This window comes from Ambystoma mexicanum, chromosome 4q, assembly GCF_040938575.1.
Source record: "Ambystoma mexicanum isolate Mex_15411 chromosome 4q, UKY_AmexF1_1, whole genome shotgun sequence".
NCBI classification, from domain to species: Eukaryota; Metazoa; Chordata; class Amphibia; order Caudata; family Ambystomatidae; genus Ambystoma; species Ambystoma mexicanum.
In genome coordinates, this window is record NC_090928.1 from 1,306,606,808 (window position 1) to 1,306,624,843 (window position 18,036).

Here is an 18,036-nt window from a genome sequence, read left to right on the forward strand (position 1 = left end):
TCCCGCGCACCCCTGGAACACACGTACCCTGATGGAATCGCGTGTGATACTTCCCGCGCACCCCTGAAATGCACGTACCCTGCTGTTTTTGCGTGTGATACTTCCCGCGCACCCGTGGAATACACGTACCCTGCTGTTTTTGCATGTGATACTTCCCACGCACCCCTGATGTACACATACCCAGGACAATCGCGTTTGAAACTTCCCGCGAACCACTGAAATACACGTTCCCCGCTTGGCGTTTGCTGTTTGGCAGCCCTGTGAACTGGGCCAGGGTTAGGGCAGCCCTTTGCGATGACTTGGGAATTTTTAAGGCTTTTCCTTGCGCGAGGGCGTTCTTGGGGGCGTAACTGGCGCTGCTGCAGGGTCGCTGCGCCATTCTGCGCCACGGCTGGTTTCGGAGGCTAAAATCAATGAATACGCTGTGCGATGAAAAGGATTTTTTCGCACGCGGCTGGCGCAGTGTATCGCACGGGGACACTGTGCGCCAGCCGCGTGCGCCACTTTTGTGCGAATTTCTATGAATTACCCTCTCAATCTTTGTATTTAGACCTACTAATAACATGTATTGGTCTTTTAAATTGTCGTTCACTTGCTCATATAGTTTTGTTAGAGGGCTTACTGCAATTGACGTAGCAGACATCAGATTGGGACGCTGTTCATTAATCACCTTTGCTATTAATCCATAGATCTATGTTATGTCCATCTGTTCTTTTTCAGACCGTTTCCTTGCGATCTGGGGTCTAACATTCCTCTCCGCTTCACTCACTGTCTCAGATTCGGATGAGGACGACTGAGAGGATGACACGATCAGTCTTGATGTTTTGTTAGTGATTCCAGGCTTACTTGATCTATTTCCAAACAATTTTTTAATTCACTGATAGGCTCTGGGGTAGTTCTCTTCAACCTTTTCTGTGAATAGTGAAATTCGCTATCCAAACTTTTTTCAATTCTATGACAAGACAGGAGGCTCATATTATGCATTACAATCTTTACTCTGAAACCACAGCATCAAAGAAAATACTTTTACAAACAAAAAAGTTTCCACAACAGAACTAGATAGAGTTCAATGTCAATGTATGGGGAACTCCCCAAACCATCATGGAGGACAGGTCATGCCCTGCAGGGGACCAATGAGCAGGGACCCTCCTCTACATATGTCCATTACTCTAACCCCAACCCCTCTTTCTTTGCTGCTGAAATCCACAAGCTAAGTCACTCCTCCTAGTTCTTGACTTCGTGTTGAATTTATGGAGTTTAGAGTGTTATTTTCTGTTATTTATGTATATTGAAAGTGATTTATTGCACTGTACCAGTGAAAGAGTGTTGTATTTTCTTGTACTATGAGTAATTGGCTGAGTGCAGTCAGCAGCGTTTTCGCCGTGTTCAGTGTAATCACAGTCACCTGCCTCATAAATCTCAGGCGGCGACACGTGGGATTCTTTCCCTTCAGGGGAGGTTTGTTTATTTTAGCACGGCTGCCTCCAGTCTCCGGAGCCAGCGCGCCCTGCCCACGTGTGTTTTAACATTCTTTCCCCTCAGGGGAAGTGTGGGTTCTCTCGCATAGCTCACTGCACTAGGATCCAGCTTGGGGTAATAACATGCCTGTTACACAGGTTCGTATCCTACCTTCGGTTCGTATCCTACCTTCGGTATGTTTGTCACGGTGGCAATACAGCTCCGTGTAGTTTCATTTCTCTTCACACGCGTCGCGTGTGTGTGTGGTTTTCTTTTATACGCTGCTCGCGTTTGAAACCAAATGCACACAGGTCAGGTATATTCTTGGGACCCGGCTGGGAGGCAGTTCGCTAGGCCCTCATTTCGTTGGTATATTCCTTAATGTATGTATGTATGTATGTATGTATGTATGTATGTATGTATGTATGTATGTATGTATGTATATATATATATATATATATATATATATATATATATATATATAAGGCTTCTGTTTCAGCACACAAGCGACATAGCTCAAAGGGAAGGTTGCCGGTTTACCATACTGAGGGAGCTGGGTTCGCTGCCCGCCATTGCAAGTGTACACATATAGATGTGTATTTATATGTATATGTAGTTACATGTGTTTATATATATATATATATATATATATATATATATATATATATATATATATATATATATATATATTTAAAAGTGGATATTTTATGTCATGTTTTAATTTGATATTTTCAGCTTATATTTACACCAGTTCGCCTACGGAAGAGCCTCATACGCTGCCATTCTGCTGGTTTTATTTATTTATTTATTTAAGTGCGGCTCACGGCATGGGTCATTTGCCTTCACTGTAGGTGCCATACCCTGTTTCGGTTTCAGGTTCTGCCCGAGTTCTATTGCGAGGTTAACCCCTCGTCTGCTGCTGATTTCCACACCCTGCTGGGGTGAGCAGTTTCAGGTACATTGGCTCAGTGTATTCCTCCCTTAAACTTGGCAGTTTTGTTTAAGGGCGGCTGGTGGCAGATGTCTTTTTCTCCCAGGTTAAGTACTGTCACCTGCTCGGGGGCGGGTCTTGCCTGTGTTTTTTGCTGCGAGGTGGCCCCTAGTATACGCCTGGTTCCACACCCTGCTAGGGTGAGCAGTTTGCGGTACACTTCTCAGTGTTTCCTCCCTTAAAGTTGGCAACTTTGATGATTACAGTAACTGGTATGTGCCATACCCTGCTCGAGTTCAGGTTTTGCCTGAGTTCTAATGCGAGGTTACCGCTCGTGTACTGCTGGTTATCACGCCCTGCTCGGGCGAGCAGTTGGAGGTGCACTTGTTCAGTGTTTTTCCTCCCTTAAGGTTGGCAACTTTGTTTAAGTGCTGCATAAGGCGGATGTCATTGTTTTTTTCTGTAAACATACCATAATCTGCTCGGTTTCAGGTTTTGCCTGAGTTTTACTGCGAGGTGCCCCCTCGTGTACTGCTCGTTGCCACACCCTGCTAGGGTGAGCAGTTGAGATGCACTAACTCAGTGTACTTTGATAAACATTATGTTTAAGTGATGACTGGAACACATTGGCATCTTCAGAAAGGTCTGTAGCCTGCATAGCTCAGTAGGTATCCGCTTCTATAAAGGCCGGGGGTCCGGACCCCTGTGAGGGCGTAACCCCTCTTCTTTGGATATCTTATATATATATTTTATATTATTTATTGAGTACTTTAAAGAAAAGAGTGTATAAAGGTTGTTGTACACAGACCCATAATGGGGGGGTCTTACCTTCCTCTCTAGCCATCACTCTGGTGTTAACCTTCGTCTTTTAGTTAAAATTCTGTCGCCCTTTACCTTAGTTAGTTGCAGGACAACTCAGTCCTTTCCTTAGGTTTGCTTTTCCCGATATCAATTGCTCCACCCAATACCGGGGCTGGTTAAGCTGCAGTATTTTTCTCCCAACATAAGGATGAAAAGATGATGCGATTTGCCTCTATTGAGGTCTGCAGGGCTCGAGGCTCTCTTTAGTGGGGACGTGTTTCCCTTACTATGTGCCCCATGGACATTCATTATTCTATTGGACTATTGGTGGAGACAGGGTCAGCTCGAGGGTAACTGTTCAGTTTGTTGCATGGCAACTTGAGCAACCATGTTCTACTTGGAGGAAGTGTTTGGAAACACTTGATGGTTTTGGATAGCCGAATGGCCAAATAATAACTTTATGGCACCTGCCCATGTTTCCTCCCAAAGCTTGGCCTATGGTTCAGCTAACCGTCTAACAGTGTGTTGCAATTTCTCCTCTGCTCGAGGAGTTTAAGCAGGTTTCTGTACCCTCGTGAGCGTTGCTTGACCTCTCTTGGTGTGTATATATATATATATTTATATATATATATAATTTTCTACAGTGCAGCGAATAGAGTGCTGTTTTTCATATTAGTGCTGACCCTACTGATACAGATTCCTAATTTTGGAAAGGTTTGAATAAGTCTTTATCCTGCTGAGATCGATAAGTGAACACCTCTCTCCACACCGTTCATAGTAGTGATAAGCACCACTCGTATACCTGTGGGTTCGTAGTACTATATATGTACTGTTTTGCTATGGACAATGTGTTTAATTTTTTCCTTCACCTGATTCCCTTAGTGGCCAGTCACCCTCACACGAATACAGCAACTCAGACCTCAGGGTTTGTGGGGACAGTGTCCCTGATTTTCTTTCACAGCCCTACATTTGCGGGGCATTAATAATTATACAGGAGTCTTTTTCCCCCTCATTCCCCTTCTCGCCATCCCTGGGGGAGATTGCATCATGATATACACCTCTTGTTGCTCCTGATGGTTTCTGTTTCCTTTTTACAGGAGTTCTGGCTCGTGACCTGTGCAAACTCGCACTGTGCATTTCCCTCTCGCCAGTTCTTTTCCTTTGCGCAAATTCCTGGTATTTCAATAAGTTAAGCGGAGCCTGTCCACGGTCAGGGGATTGGTTAGAGGGGTTAGAATGTATTTATTTCTCTTAAGGATGTAAAGTGGGGCCTTAATGGTCCTCAGGATAGCCTTCTTCTAGGTTGCAAGGTTTTCCCTTGGATAAGTGAGTGGAGGGTTCTCCTCATTTGTGAAGGCTTAATATCCCTTGGTGGGATAGAGGGATCTGGGAGTGATACTAATCTCCCATCCAAGTTATTAAGACCCTCTATCACGATGCGTTCCAGCGTCTCTACATTAACTATCAGAAGGTGTCTGCCAGTACGATTCTCAAAGGGCTGGGATATGTATGTTTACTTAGTGACTTGGTTCTCCTAGTCACCTGCTTTTTTCACAAGAGTTTGTTTTTGCAATAAGGTGCCAGCTCAGGGTGCTGTGAGCTTCATGGATCTTCAAAATTGGCTGATATAGAGGTTAGACTTCTTCTGGTGGGCAACTTCAGTTTAACTGTTTAGTGCTCAGAGCTTTACAGTTTAGAGTCTGGCTAAGACTTTGGCATTTAGGTGTCCTCCTTCGGTTAGTTTTTGATCCTATGGGGATTTTTTCACCCAGGGAGGGAGAACAAGGTTCAAGCACCGGGTATATCTACAAGGGGGTTTAGATATCACTATAATGGTGGAGATTGGATGTAAGATACATTTTTTTTTTCTCCTTGCCAAGTTTGGCCTCTTAAGGATCAGGTTTGTAAATATCTGCCTTTTGTCATGCTAGCTAGGTCCTCCTTCAAGAGTTCGGGAGGTCGGTAGGTCTCCGTGTTGGCGTTTTGACAGCTTTAGCTTCCCAGGTGGGCCCCTCTCTTCCATTCTGCTCCAGGAGTCATCCCTCCTTAGTATACACATATGTCTGAAGACAATTGTGGGTTAAGTCTATTGCTTTTCAGCTCCGCTCAGGATGGGTTGACCTATTACAAGTTAACAAAATGTCTTTTTACTCTCATTTTACCTTTTGAAGATTTGTCTTTCCCACTTGGTTCCCCAGTGTAGTGATGTGACATGCCCTGTTTCCAATGCGATACCTTCCTTTAATGCATGGGATGGATCCTACTAGTCTTTCACCCCTATGGGGTACTTTTCTTTATCTCTAGAAGTGTTAGGTGCTTATTATTTTTTCTTCGGTACACTATCCAGGTTCCCAAAGATGGTATGAATTTAAGTGTTTTAAATGTTTGACTGGACAAAGGAGGCGTTTATTTCAGATGCGTTTTGTCCTAACCTATTAGTATAGGAGAACTTTGTTCAATGTTTTTTTCCCCTCTTTTAACCAGTTGGTTTTGGTGCCCTGTAAGGAACGCTGGAATTGGCACTTTTCTTGTTTTCTTGCAGGATTTGACTGCCTTATAAGACAGTTTTTCGGGCAGCCTAGTCTTAGGCAATCCTCTTGCGGTCAGCTGATTAATTTAATAAAGGCTTTTAAAATGTTTCCTTTCCTATTAGTTATTTTATTTATTATTGGCTCTATTGTATGGATCATGTTGTACTAATAAGATGCAAGGGCTTTGAACTTGCATAATATGAGCCTCCTGTCTTGTCATAGAATAACTAATCCCCCACACTAACGTGAGATGGGGGTTTAGATTCTATTAAAGACAAGGAGGCGATTATTAACCCACCCTCCCACCCTGGATATGATGTGATATGACAATTGTGACACGCATGTACACAGGTGGTTCAAGAGAGAACATTCTTTGGTTTGTTGTTTTTCCCAACCACCCACCCTTCTTGTTTGTTGTTCTTACAGCCACGAGTTGAGGTTCTCATCAGGAGTGTGGCTCGCAGTTACAAGTTGTGGAGTGCGTGATTTTGGATGAGAAGTCCTATCCAGAAGAACTTCGGCATAGATTCAGGCTGCGAGAAGGTGGAGATCTCCAGTTTCGTTGGATCCTTTCTCCGCGCTACGCAGTTCAACCGTTTCATTGGACTTCTGGTGCAAGACAGCTGCAGAAAGAGGGGTTGGGGTTAGAGTAATGGACATATGTAGAGGAGGGTCCCTGCTCATTGGTCCCCTGCAGGGCATGACCTGTCCTCCATGATGGTTTGGGGAGTTCCCCATACATTGACATTGAACTCTATCTAGTTCTGTTGCGGAAACTTTTTTGTTTGTAAAAGTATTTTCTTTGCTGCTGTGGTTTCAGAGTAAAGATTGTAATGCATAATAATCGCCTCCTTGTCTTTAATAGAATCTAAACCCCCATCTCACGTTAATGTGGGGGATTAGTTATTCTCCTACGTTTTCCCAGGAGTTTTGCTCGTTCGGGTGTCCCCCATCCGACACACTCTCTTTCTTCTAAATCGTTCCTATTGTGATTTCTAGCGGTATTTAGTGTTTCTGTCACTTGTGGATGATTAACCAGTGTGTCTCTGGGTTTAGAAACTTCGATCACATTATTTGTGTTTTTTGATATCACGGTTGGGATGGCAAACTTTGCATTCAATTTCATCAAATCTCGAATCAACTGTTCAGCCACCACTATTGAATCTCTACGTGGTTTTGTATGGAGAGCCTCGTTGCTATCCTCTTCTCTTGTAAAGTTGCAGAGGGGAATACGATCTTCCCACAACTCTTCTCCAATGGCGTTGAGCACCTCATCATTGACGGGCCGCCTCTGTGAAATGCGGAAGCAACACTAATGCATGCAAAGCAGCTGGACAGCGCATCTTTGCACCACTGTTCTGTGCCTCCTGAAATGCATAGGTCTCCTTTGAGAATAAGTGGGTTCATTATCTGCGTCCCTTTCATTTGTGCACATTTTTGAGAATCTTCCCCAGCCCCTTTATCCGTGCATTTCTGTGAAAAGCGCTCCCAGCAAGCTCGTATTGCCTTGGAGCATGTCATACAGGCGCTGGCCGTGCTGCCGACACTAACGTATGCAAAGAGGCTGGACAGTACCACTTTACACCACAGCCCAGTCCCCTGTGAGAATAAAGTGACCTGCGCATGACATTATTTGCGCTATTGGTTTGTGAATCTGGCACCCTGTGTGCACAGGGGAAAAGGTGCATTGAACAAGTGAAGATTCACTTTGTGAAACAGTGGGTAGGTGCATTTTATTCACTATGACTTCCCTCTTAAAGATGATGGCACTTTCTCAGACTAGCGATCTGTTGTTATGCAGGATTCCTATCTCTGAGAACGATGCATACACACATGATACATATATGTCAATGGCAACATGGATGGCGCAGCAGTGTTCTGGTGGCTGGCAGTGACATATGGGCAGAGTGGTGTCAACCCTACTGTGGGAACGCCATGCGGCTTGGGGTCAGATAATTAGTGAAACATACATTTACTATAACAGGGCATGTTTATTTAACCCCTTAAGTGCCAAGCACGAGTATGCTTGTCTTTTTTGCACAGACTTGCATAATACCCTGGCATTTATGATTCACTTGGGTAAGAAAGGCTTTGGTGGAATTGGGTAGGAGCACACGGTCTGAATGTGGGCGCCACTCAGCCGATGTACAGATGTAGACATGTTTCTGGTGCCTCTGGGTGCGGACAGGCCTCCCATTGCTCCTACTGCATGCCAGCAGCACCGGCTAGATATTCTGGGGACGTCGGAAGACACGTGATCTATATCCAGGAAGAGGCACTTCCGGTTAGAAGCTCCTAAACTGTGAGACCGGCTAGATATCTGGGGACGTCGAGCATCACGTGAGAAGACACGTGATCTATATCCAGGAAGAGGGACTTCCGTTTAGAAGCTACTAAGCTGTGAGACGGCTAGATATCTGGGGACATCGAGCATCACGTGAGAAGACACGTGATCTATATCCAGGAAGAGGGACTTCCGTTTAGAAGCTCCTAAACTGTGAGACCGGCTAGATATCTGGGGACGTCGAGCATCACGTGAGAAGACACGTGACCTATATCCAGGAAGAGGGACTTCCGTTGAGAAGCTCCTAAACTGTGAGACCGGCTAGATATCTGGGGACGTCGAGCATCACGTGAGAAGACACGTGACCTATATCCAGGAAGAGAGACTTCCGTTTAGAAGCTCCTAAACTGTGAGACCGGCTAGATATCTGGGGACGTCGAGCATCACGTGAGAAGACACGTGACATATATCCAGGAAGAGGGACTTCAGTTTAGAAGCTCCTAAACTGTGAGACCGGCTAGATGTCTGGGGACGTCGAGCATCACGTGAGAAGACACGTGATCTATATCCAGGAAGAGGGACTTCCGTTTAGAAGCTCCTAAACTGTGAGACCGGCTAGATGTCTGGGGACGTCGAGCATCACGTGAGAAGACACGTGACCTATATCCAGGAAGAGGGACTTCCGTTGAGAAGCTCCTAAACTGTGAGACCGGCTAGATATCTGGGGACGTCGAGCATCACGTGAGAAGACACGTGACCTATATCCAGGAAGAGGGACTTCCGTTTAGAAGCTCCTAAACTGTGAGACCGGCTAGATATCTGGGGACGTCGAGCATCACGTGAGAAGACACGTGACCTATATCCAGGAAGAGGGACTTCCGTTTAGAAGCTCCTAAACTGTGAGACCGGCTAGATATCTGGGGACGTCGAGCATCACGTGAGAAGACACGTGATCTATATCCAGGAAGAGGGAGATCCGTTTAGAAGCTACTAAGCTGTTATATGGAAATGCTTACACAATTTTTTTTCATTTCAGGAACCTCTCACGTTATGTAATGTCATGATTGGAGCTGTAGCAAATCCCTATATGTACATATTACTTTGTCTGATTTATTTAATTTGTTGGTATATGTTGCCTTCCATCTCATTGTGACTAATTGGGAAAATGCTCAGAAATGTACTTATGATTTATGGTGGAACTCTGTTTGCTCTTTTCACAGAATTGATCAAATGTATGCCTTATCAACAAAAACTCTACCTAAATTTCATAACAAATGGAATGCCTTTAATGATTACTTAACATAAAAAGCTCCTTTTATTGCATGTATTCTATGACAAGACAGGAGGCTCATATTATGCATTTCAATCTTTACTCCGAAACCACAGCAGCAAAGAAAATACTTTTACAAACAAAAAAGTTTCCACAACACAACTAGATAGAGTTCAATGTCAATGTATGGGGAACTCCCCAATCCATCATGGAGGACAGGTCATGCCCTGCAGGGGACCAATGAGCAGGGACCCTCTTCTATATATGTCCATTACTCTAACCCCAACCCCTCTTTCTTTGCTGCTGCAATCCACAGCTAAATCAACTCCTCCTAGTTCTTTTCTTAGTGTGGAATTATGGAGTTTAGAGTGCTATTTATTTATGTTATTAATGTTATATTGATGAGTTTGGGGTTTTATTACACTGTACTGTGGAAATGGTCATGTATTTTTCATGTTCCATTGGTAACTGGCTGAGTGCCGTGTTCATGTGCAAACGCTGACCTGCAGGTCACATTCATGCTTTGTAATGCTCCGCTGGGAGCCTTCTGCTTCTGCAGTGTTTGTTTATATTTCTTCAGCCCTGAGAGGCCTTCTAATCAGGCTGCGGCTAAGTGTGAAATTCTTTCCCTCCAGGCAGTGTTATTTTTAGCAGCTGCCCCAGCCCCAGAGCCAGCGCACGTTTCCCACAGGTGGTTTGGGAACGCTTGAAATTCTTTTCACTTGAGAGGAAGTTTTGTTTTTGTTTTTCTACAAGTTCATTATGTAAGCGGCAGTAGGAACCTGCGCGCATTTTTTTTTTTCCATGACTGTAAAGGCTGCAGCTTCTTTTACTCATTAACTTCCCGCACGTCGCGTGTGTGTGTTTTTATGTTTACATGCGCATTGTCATTATTTGCATACAGGCTAAGCCTGTCCTGGGGATCCGGCTGGCGGGGGGGGGGGCAGTTTGCTAGGCCCTCCTTTGATGGGAGTAACTTCCATGAGCATTCCTGAAAAGGGCAGCTGTGTCCTCTTTTTAGAGTGAAAGGCTTGTATTTCTACATTTAATTTATATAGACCTATGGTGGTGAGGGATGTTTCAGCCCACAAGAGGCATAGCTCAAGGAGAGGTTTGCAGGTTTACCAGGTTCGCTGCCCGCCTTTGGCGGTATTCACATGTGGAGGTATTCACATGTGGATGCGAATGTGTATTTATTTATAGGTATTCACATTAATGTTTATATTTATTCATATAATATATATATATTTTAAATTGATATTTTATTTTGTGTTTAAATTGATATTTTCAGTATATATTAACACCAGTTCGCCTACTGAAGGGTGCTTTGCCTTCTTGGTACGTGCTATACCCTGTTTAGCTTCAGGTTCTGCCTGAATTCTATGGGGAGGTTAACCCCTCGTATACTGCTGGTTTCCACACCCTGCGGGGGTGACCAGTTTCAGGTACTCTGGTGGTGCTCTGGAATGGTACCGTCACCTGCTCGGTGGCAGGATTGGCTTGTGTTTCTGCGAGGTGATCCCTCGTATACTGATGGTTCCACACCCTGCTAGGGTGAGCAATTGAGGTACACTTCATCAGTGTATTCCTCACTTAAAGTTGGCAACTTTGTCGGTGTGCTGCATATGGCGTTGGTGATTACCTTAACGGGTTGTGTGCCATAACCTGTTTGGTTTCAGGTTTCTACCTCAGTTCTAATGCAAGGTTACCCCTCGTGTACTGCTGGTTATCACGCCCTGCTCGGGCAAACAGTTGAAGGCACAATTGCTCAGGGTATTCCTCCCTTATGGTTAGCAGTCTGTTTAGATGCTGCATATGGCAGATGTCATTATTTCGGTAAGCACACCGTAGCCTGCTTGGTTTCAGGCTTTGCCTGGATTCTGCGGCGAGGGACCCCCTCGTGTACTGCTGGTTGCCACACCCTGCTAGGGTGAGCAGTTAAGGTGCACTTGCCCAGTGCTCTCTTTTGCTAAACATTATGTTTAAGTGATGAATGGAACACATTGGAGTGTTCAGAATTGTCAGTGGCCCGGATAGCTCGGTAAGTAGCAGCTTATAGAAGGGCCGGGGGGGGTTTGGACCCCTGTGAGGGCGTAACCCCTCTTCTTTGGATATTTTATATGTCTATTTTATATAATTTATTAAGTACTTTAAAGAAAAGAGTGTGTGGAGGTTGTGGTAAAACAGACCCATGTGGGGGGTTGTACCTTCCTCTATAGACACTGGTGTTAACCTTCGTCTTTTAGTTAAACTTCTGTCGCCCTTTACCGTAGTTAGTTTCAGGACAACTCAGTCCTTCCTTAGGTCTTGCTTTCCCCGATATCAATTGCTCCACCCAACACCTGTGCTGCTTAAGCTGCTGTATTTTCTCCCATCATGAGGAAGAAACAGATGATGCGTTATGCCTCTGTTGAGGTCTGCAGGGCTGGAGGCTCTCTATAGTGGGGACGGGGTTTCCCTTACTATTTGTCCCATTGGACATTCTTTTTACTATTGAACTGTTGGTGGAGACAGGGTCAGCTCGTGGGTAACTGTTCAGTTTTGTTGCATGGCAAATTGAGCAACCGTGTTCTACTTGGAGAAAGTGTTTGGGAAACACTTGATGATATCAGATATACGAGTTGCCAAACAATAACTTTAGGGCGCTTGCCCCATGGGTTTTCCTCCCAAATCTTGGCCTGTGGTTCAACTAACCGTCTAACAGTGTGTTGCACTTTCTCCTCTGCTCGAGGAGTTCAGGCAGGCTTTTGTACCCTCAAGAGCGTTGCTTAATCTCTTTTGTTGTGTATATATATATAGACATATACATTTTCTACAGTGCTTTTCTACAGTGCACCGATTAGGGTGCTGGTTTTTTCTCATCCGTGCTGACCCTACTGATACAGGTTCCTAATTTTGGAGAGGTCTAAATAAGTATTTTATCCTGCTGAGATCGATAAGTGAACACTTCACGTCACACACCGTTCGTAATAGTGATATGCACCACTCATATACCTGAGGGTTCGTAGTACTGTATAAGTACTGTTTGCTATGGACAATGTGCTTCATTTTCTTTTTCCCTGATTCCCTTAGTGGCCAGTCAGCCTCACACGAATACAGAGACTCAGATCTCGGGTTGGAGGGGACAGTGGTCCCAGATTTCTTTCACAACCTGTATTTACGAGGCATTGATCATTTTTCCCTGAGATCTTTCCCCCTCATTCCCATGCTCGTCATCCTTGGGGGATATTGTATCATGATATACACCACGTGGAGTATCGCCCGATGGTTTTTCTGGTTTTTCTTTTACAGGAGTTCAGACTCAGGGCCAGTGCAGACTCGCACTAAGCATTTCCCTCCCGTCAGTTACTTTCCTTTGCGCTAATTCCTGGTATTTCAACAGGTTAAGCGGAGCCTGTCCACGGTCAGGGGGTTGGTTAGAGTGTATTTATTTCTCTTAAGGGTGTTAAAAGCGGGGTTGTAATGTGGTCCTCAGGGTAGCCTTCTTCTGGGTTGCAAGGTTTTTTTCCCTTGGTTAAGTGGGGGAAGGTTCTCCTCATTTGTGAAGGCTCAATATCCCTTGGTGAGAAAGAGGGGTCTGGGAGTGATACTAATCTCCCTTCCAAGTTATTATGACCCTCTATCACAATCTGTTCCAGCGTCTCTACATTAACTGTCAGAAGGTGTCTGCCAGTACGATTCCCTGAGGGCTGGGATATTTATATTCAGTTAATGACTTGATTCTCCTAGTCACCTGCATGGCAGGTGGACCTTTGGGTTTTCACAAGAGTTTGTTTTTACAATAAGGTGCCAGCTCAGGGTGCTGTGAGCTTCAAGGCTCTCCAATTTGACTGAAATAGAGGTTAGTCCTCTTCTGGTGTGCAGCTTCAGTTTAACTATTTAGTGATCGCTTCTTTGCAGTTTAGAGTCTTGCTAAGACTTGGAATAGGATGTCACTATGATGGTAGCGATTGGATGTAAGATACATTTTTTCTCCTTGCCAGGTTTGGCCTCTTAAGGGTCAGGTTTGTAAATATCTGCTTCTTGTCATGGTTGCAGAGTTCTTCTTCAAGTGTTCGGAAGGTCTGACGGTCTCCGGTTGGCGGTTTGACAGGTTTAGCTTCTCAGGTGGGGCCCCTCTCTTCCATTCTGCTTCGGCCTCCAGAGGACATCCCTCCTTAATATACACATATGTCTGAAGACAATTGTGGGTTAAGTCTATGGCTTTTCAGCTCTGCTCAGGATGGGTCGTCCTGTTACAAATTTATAAAATGATTTTTACTCCCATTTTACCTTTTTGAAGATTTGTCTTTCCCTCTTGGTTCCCCAGTGTAGTTATGTGACATGCCCTGATCCTAATGCAATATCTTCCTTTAATGCATGGGATGGAACCTAAAAGACTTTCCCCCTTTGGGGTACTTTTTCTTTATCTCCAGGAGAGCTCTGTGCTTATTTTCTTTGGTTTGCTTTCTAGGATCCCAAAGATGATATTAATTTAAATGTTTTAAATATTTTATTGGACAACAGAGGCGTTTTTTACAGAGGAGTTTTTGTCCTATCCTATTAGTAGGAAAACTTTGTTTAAGGGTTTTTTCCCCTCTTTAACCAGTTGGTTTTGGCGGCCTGTAAGGAACACTGGAATTGGCACAATTTCCTGTTTTCTTGCATTTGACGATGCCTTATAAGACAGTTTTCGGGCAAACTAGTCTTGGTCAATTCTCTTGCGGTGAGCTGATTGATTTAATGAAAGCATAATTTTTTTTTTTTTTCCTTTCCTATTATTTTATTATATTTTATTATATCGGCTCTATTGTATGGATCATGTTGTACTAATAAGATGCAAGGGCTTTGAACTTGCATAATATGAGCCTCCTGTCTTGTCATAGAATAGCTAATCCCCCACACTAACGTGAGATGGGGGTTTAGATTCTATTAAAGACAAGGAGGCGATTATTATCCCACCCACCCACCCTGGATATGATGTGATATGACAATTGTGACACGCATGTACACAGGTGGTTCAAGAGAGAACATTCTTTGGTTTGTTGTTTTTCCCAACCACCCACCCTTCTTGTTTGTTGTTCTTACAGCCACGAGTTGAGGTTCTCATCAGGAGTGTGGCTCGCAGTTACAAGTTGTGGAGTGCGTGATTTTAGATGAGAAGTCCTCTCCAGAAGAACTTCGGCATAGATTCAGGCTGCGGGAAGGTGGAGATCTCCAGTTTCGATGGATTCTTTCTCCGTGCTACGCAGTTCAACCGTTTCATTGGACTTCTGGTGCAAGACAGCTGCAGAAAGAGGGGTTGGGGTTAGAGTAATGGACATATATAGAAGAGGGTCCCTGCTCATTGGTCCCCTGCAGGGCATGACCTGTCCTCCATGATGGATTGGGGAGTTCCCCATACATTGACATTGAACTCTATCTAGTTCTGTTGTGGAAACTTTTTTGTTTGTAAAAGTATTTTCTTTGCTGCTGTGGTTTCAGAGTAAAGATTGTAATGCATAATAATCGCCTCCTTGTCTTTAATAGAATCTAAACCCCCATCTCACGTTAGTGTGGGGGATTAGCTATTGCTTTCCCTCTCCCTACTCTTCCCTTACTGTGTGGCGTCCGTCCTCCACTGTTTGTCCCAAACCATGCTATGATTTTATTTCATATTTTATTTATAAGGTTTATTATATTTAATATTGTATGTAATTAACTACAGAATCATCAATCATCATATTTACTATGATGTATTTCACTTTTCATACAACTTGCTGTAATGTCTACTTAATTATTCTTAACTTTCAATAAAAATCAATTGACTAAAAAAAGAAGCTACTAAGCTTTGAGACGGCTAGATATCTGGGGACGTCGAGCATCACGTGAGAAGACACGTGATCTATATCCAGGAAGAGGGATTTCCGTTTAGAAGCTACTAAGCTATGAGACGGCTAGATATCTGGGGACGTCGAGCATCACGTGAGAAGACACGTGATCTATATCCAGGAAGAGGGACTTCCGTTTAGAAGCTACTAAGCTATGAGACGGCTAGATATCTGGGGACGTCGAGCATCACGTGAGAAGACACGTGATCTATATCCAGTAAGAGGGACTTCCGTTTAAGAGAGACTTCCGTTTAGAGGCTCCTAAGCTGTGAGACAGCTTTGCAAGGACGATAAAACCATGGCCAAGATGGAAGTTCCAGCCAAAACCCCAAACTACAACAAAATGAAACATACATTTACCATAGTCATTAAACACATATATTTCTACGGGTGCCTCAGTAATGAGTGGCAGCAGTCTTTGGACTCAAATGGACCTGCCTCATCCTGTGATGGATGGAGTTGGCAAACATATGTGAGACCTCAGGCAAACTCCTAATCCATGAGATGGCTTTATCAGGCAAATAAAAGCACGGGTATTAGATACCCTCAGAAGTTCCAGTCAAAGCATCAAATTGCAAGGACATGAAAAGTACATTTTCAGCGAGCATGACACGCAGAGCAACTTTTTTTTTGGGAAATTAGTAAATTAGCAGTGGGGAGCCGTTATGTGTTGACATTCTCATAGGCGGCTCCTGCCGCCAAATGTTCATCATTTGCACGGCGGCGTGCAAAAGTGCAGGGCAAAAGGCAGCATACACGTGGGTATGCCACCTTTTACCCTGCACTTTTTGCACTCCGCCGTGCGCAATGAATACACGCTGCTTGGCATGCTTACATGCTAGGCAGTGTTTGCTTTTAACTGAGTCTTGAGTAAGGCTTTAACAGCATCCATTCACACCGCGGCTCATTTACAATCATTTGTATGGCAGAGAGAAGGCGCAGAACGCAACTTGCATTTCTGCCACCTCCTTCCTCTCCATCATGAGAATTCTCCAGCATTTGTGCCGGCATGGATTGTCGTGCTGATGCAAATGCTGGGGATCCTTATGGAGATCTGCCAGCTTTATGCACAAGCATAAAGCAGGCGGACCACAAGGGATCCATTGTACACACTCCCTGCCATGCGAGCCCTGCCCACGGAAATGCTTGCATGTTGGGGAGAGTTTAAGGGATGCTTTAATTGTAATTGTGAATGCTCCTTGCCATGCTGCCTTCTCACATGTCTGGCAGCGTTTACTCACTTTGCACAGCCTAGTGCAAAAGTGCAGGGCAAACAGGCAGCGTACACATGTGTACAGGACTTTTGGCCCTGCACTTTTGGCATAGCTGTCAACCATTTATGTCGCAAAGGCGGGTGAAAACACCCGATTTTATTTTTGGCGGGTGAGAGGCCCATTGAAACGGATGGGCGTGCATGAGGCTTGGCGGGTGTGTCAGCTGTTTACAAGGCGGGTGACACCCGCCAAAAGCGTGTGAGTTGAGAGCTATGCTTTTGGACCCTGCCATACGAATGACAAAAATGTGGCACTGGGGAGCCGTGGATGGTGCAGTGCAAATGTAACTGCCACAAATCCGCAATAAGGGGCAGGTGCCAAGCCCCCTTACACCTCTCAATCGCACCCAACATACCACGAAGGGGCTAATATTATCTCTAACTACTGGACACCATGCACAACCAACTATCTCTGCAGGCCGGGGATCCATATCTCCCCCACTTGCCAACTTGCACTTTTTTATCCGCAATAAGGGGCAGGTGCCAAGCCCCCTTACGCCTCTCAATCGCACCCAACATACCACGAAGGGGCTAATATTATCTCTGACTACTGGACACCATGCACAACCAACTATCTCTGCAGGCCGGGGATCCATATCTCCCCCACTTTCAACTACAGGCCTACAACATGGCAGATGGGGCAAAAAACAAAGAAAAAAATAGGGGTCCCATGGACGCATTTGCAAACTCCCCCAACCAAGATCACAACACTGAAATTACCGAACCATCAGGTGACCCTCCCCAGGACCCCTCAATACAAAGTATGGCAACATATATGGTAGCTATGGAGAAGGGATTTGCGGCCATTAACACCAATCTAGACGATATCGGTGACAACATCGCCTCTATCCGCACACATAGCTCTCAACTCACACGCTTTTGGCGGGTGTCACCCGCCTTCTAAACAGCTGACTCACCGCCAAGCCTCCTGCATGCCCATTCATTTCAATGGGCCACTCACCCGTCAAAAATAAAATCGGGTGTTTTCACCCGCCTTTGTGACACAAATGGTTGAGAGCTATGCGCACAGACATCAAAAAACTAAATACCAGGGTCTCTGAAGCGGAGGACAGGGTCTCTACCCTAGAAGACACTGCCAACACCCAAAACAAAACCACGGAAAGGATCCAAAAAGAAATCAAGGCCCTCCAGAATAAATGCAAGGATTTAGAATCCAAATCTAGACGGAACAATATTAGGGTAGTCGGGGTGGCAGAACGCACGACCAACGTGCCCATGGAACAATTTCTGGAAGACATGCTTCATTTGCTATTTCCGGACGCACAATTCTCAAGACAATTTCTAGTCGAAAGAGCTCACCGAGCACCAGTCCCTTCACCCAAACCTGGAGTGCCACCAAGAACGATTATAGCCAGGCTACTCAGCTATAGGGACCGAGATCTTGTACTCCTCCTGGCAAGAGAAAAGGGCCCTCTAACCTTTGACTCTAACTGTGTCCACATATACCCATATTTTTCAATGGGACTTCAAACAGTCCGCAGATCCTTTGACCCCGTAAAAAGAGCCCTCAGAGAACGGAAAGTAATATACGCAATGCTGTTTCCCACCAGGTTACGCATTCAGCATGCAGGCCAAACACAGTTTTTCGAGTCACCAGAAGACGCCATGTCATTTATTG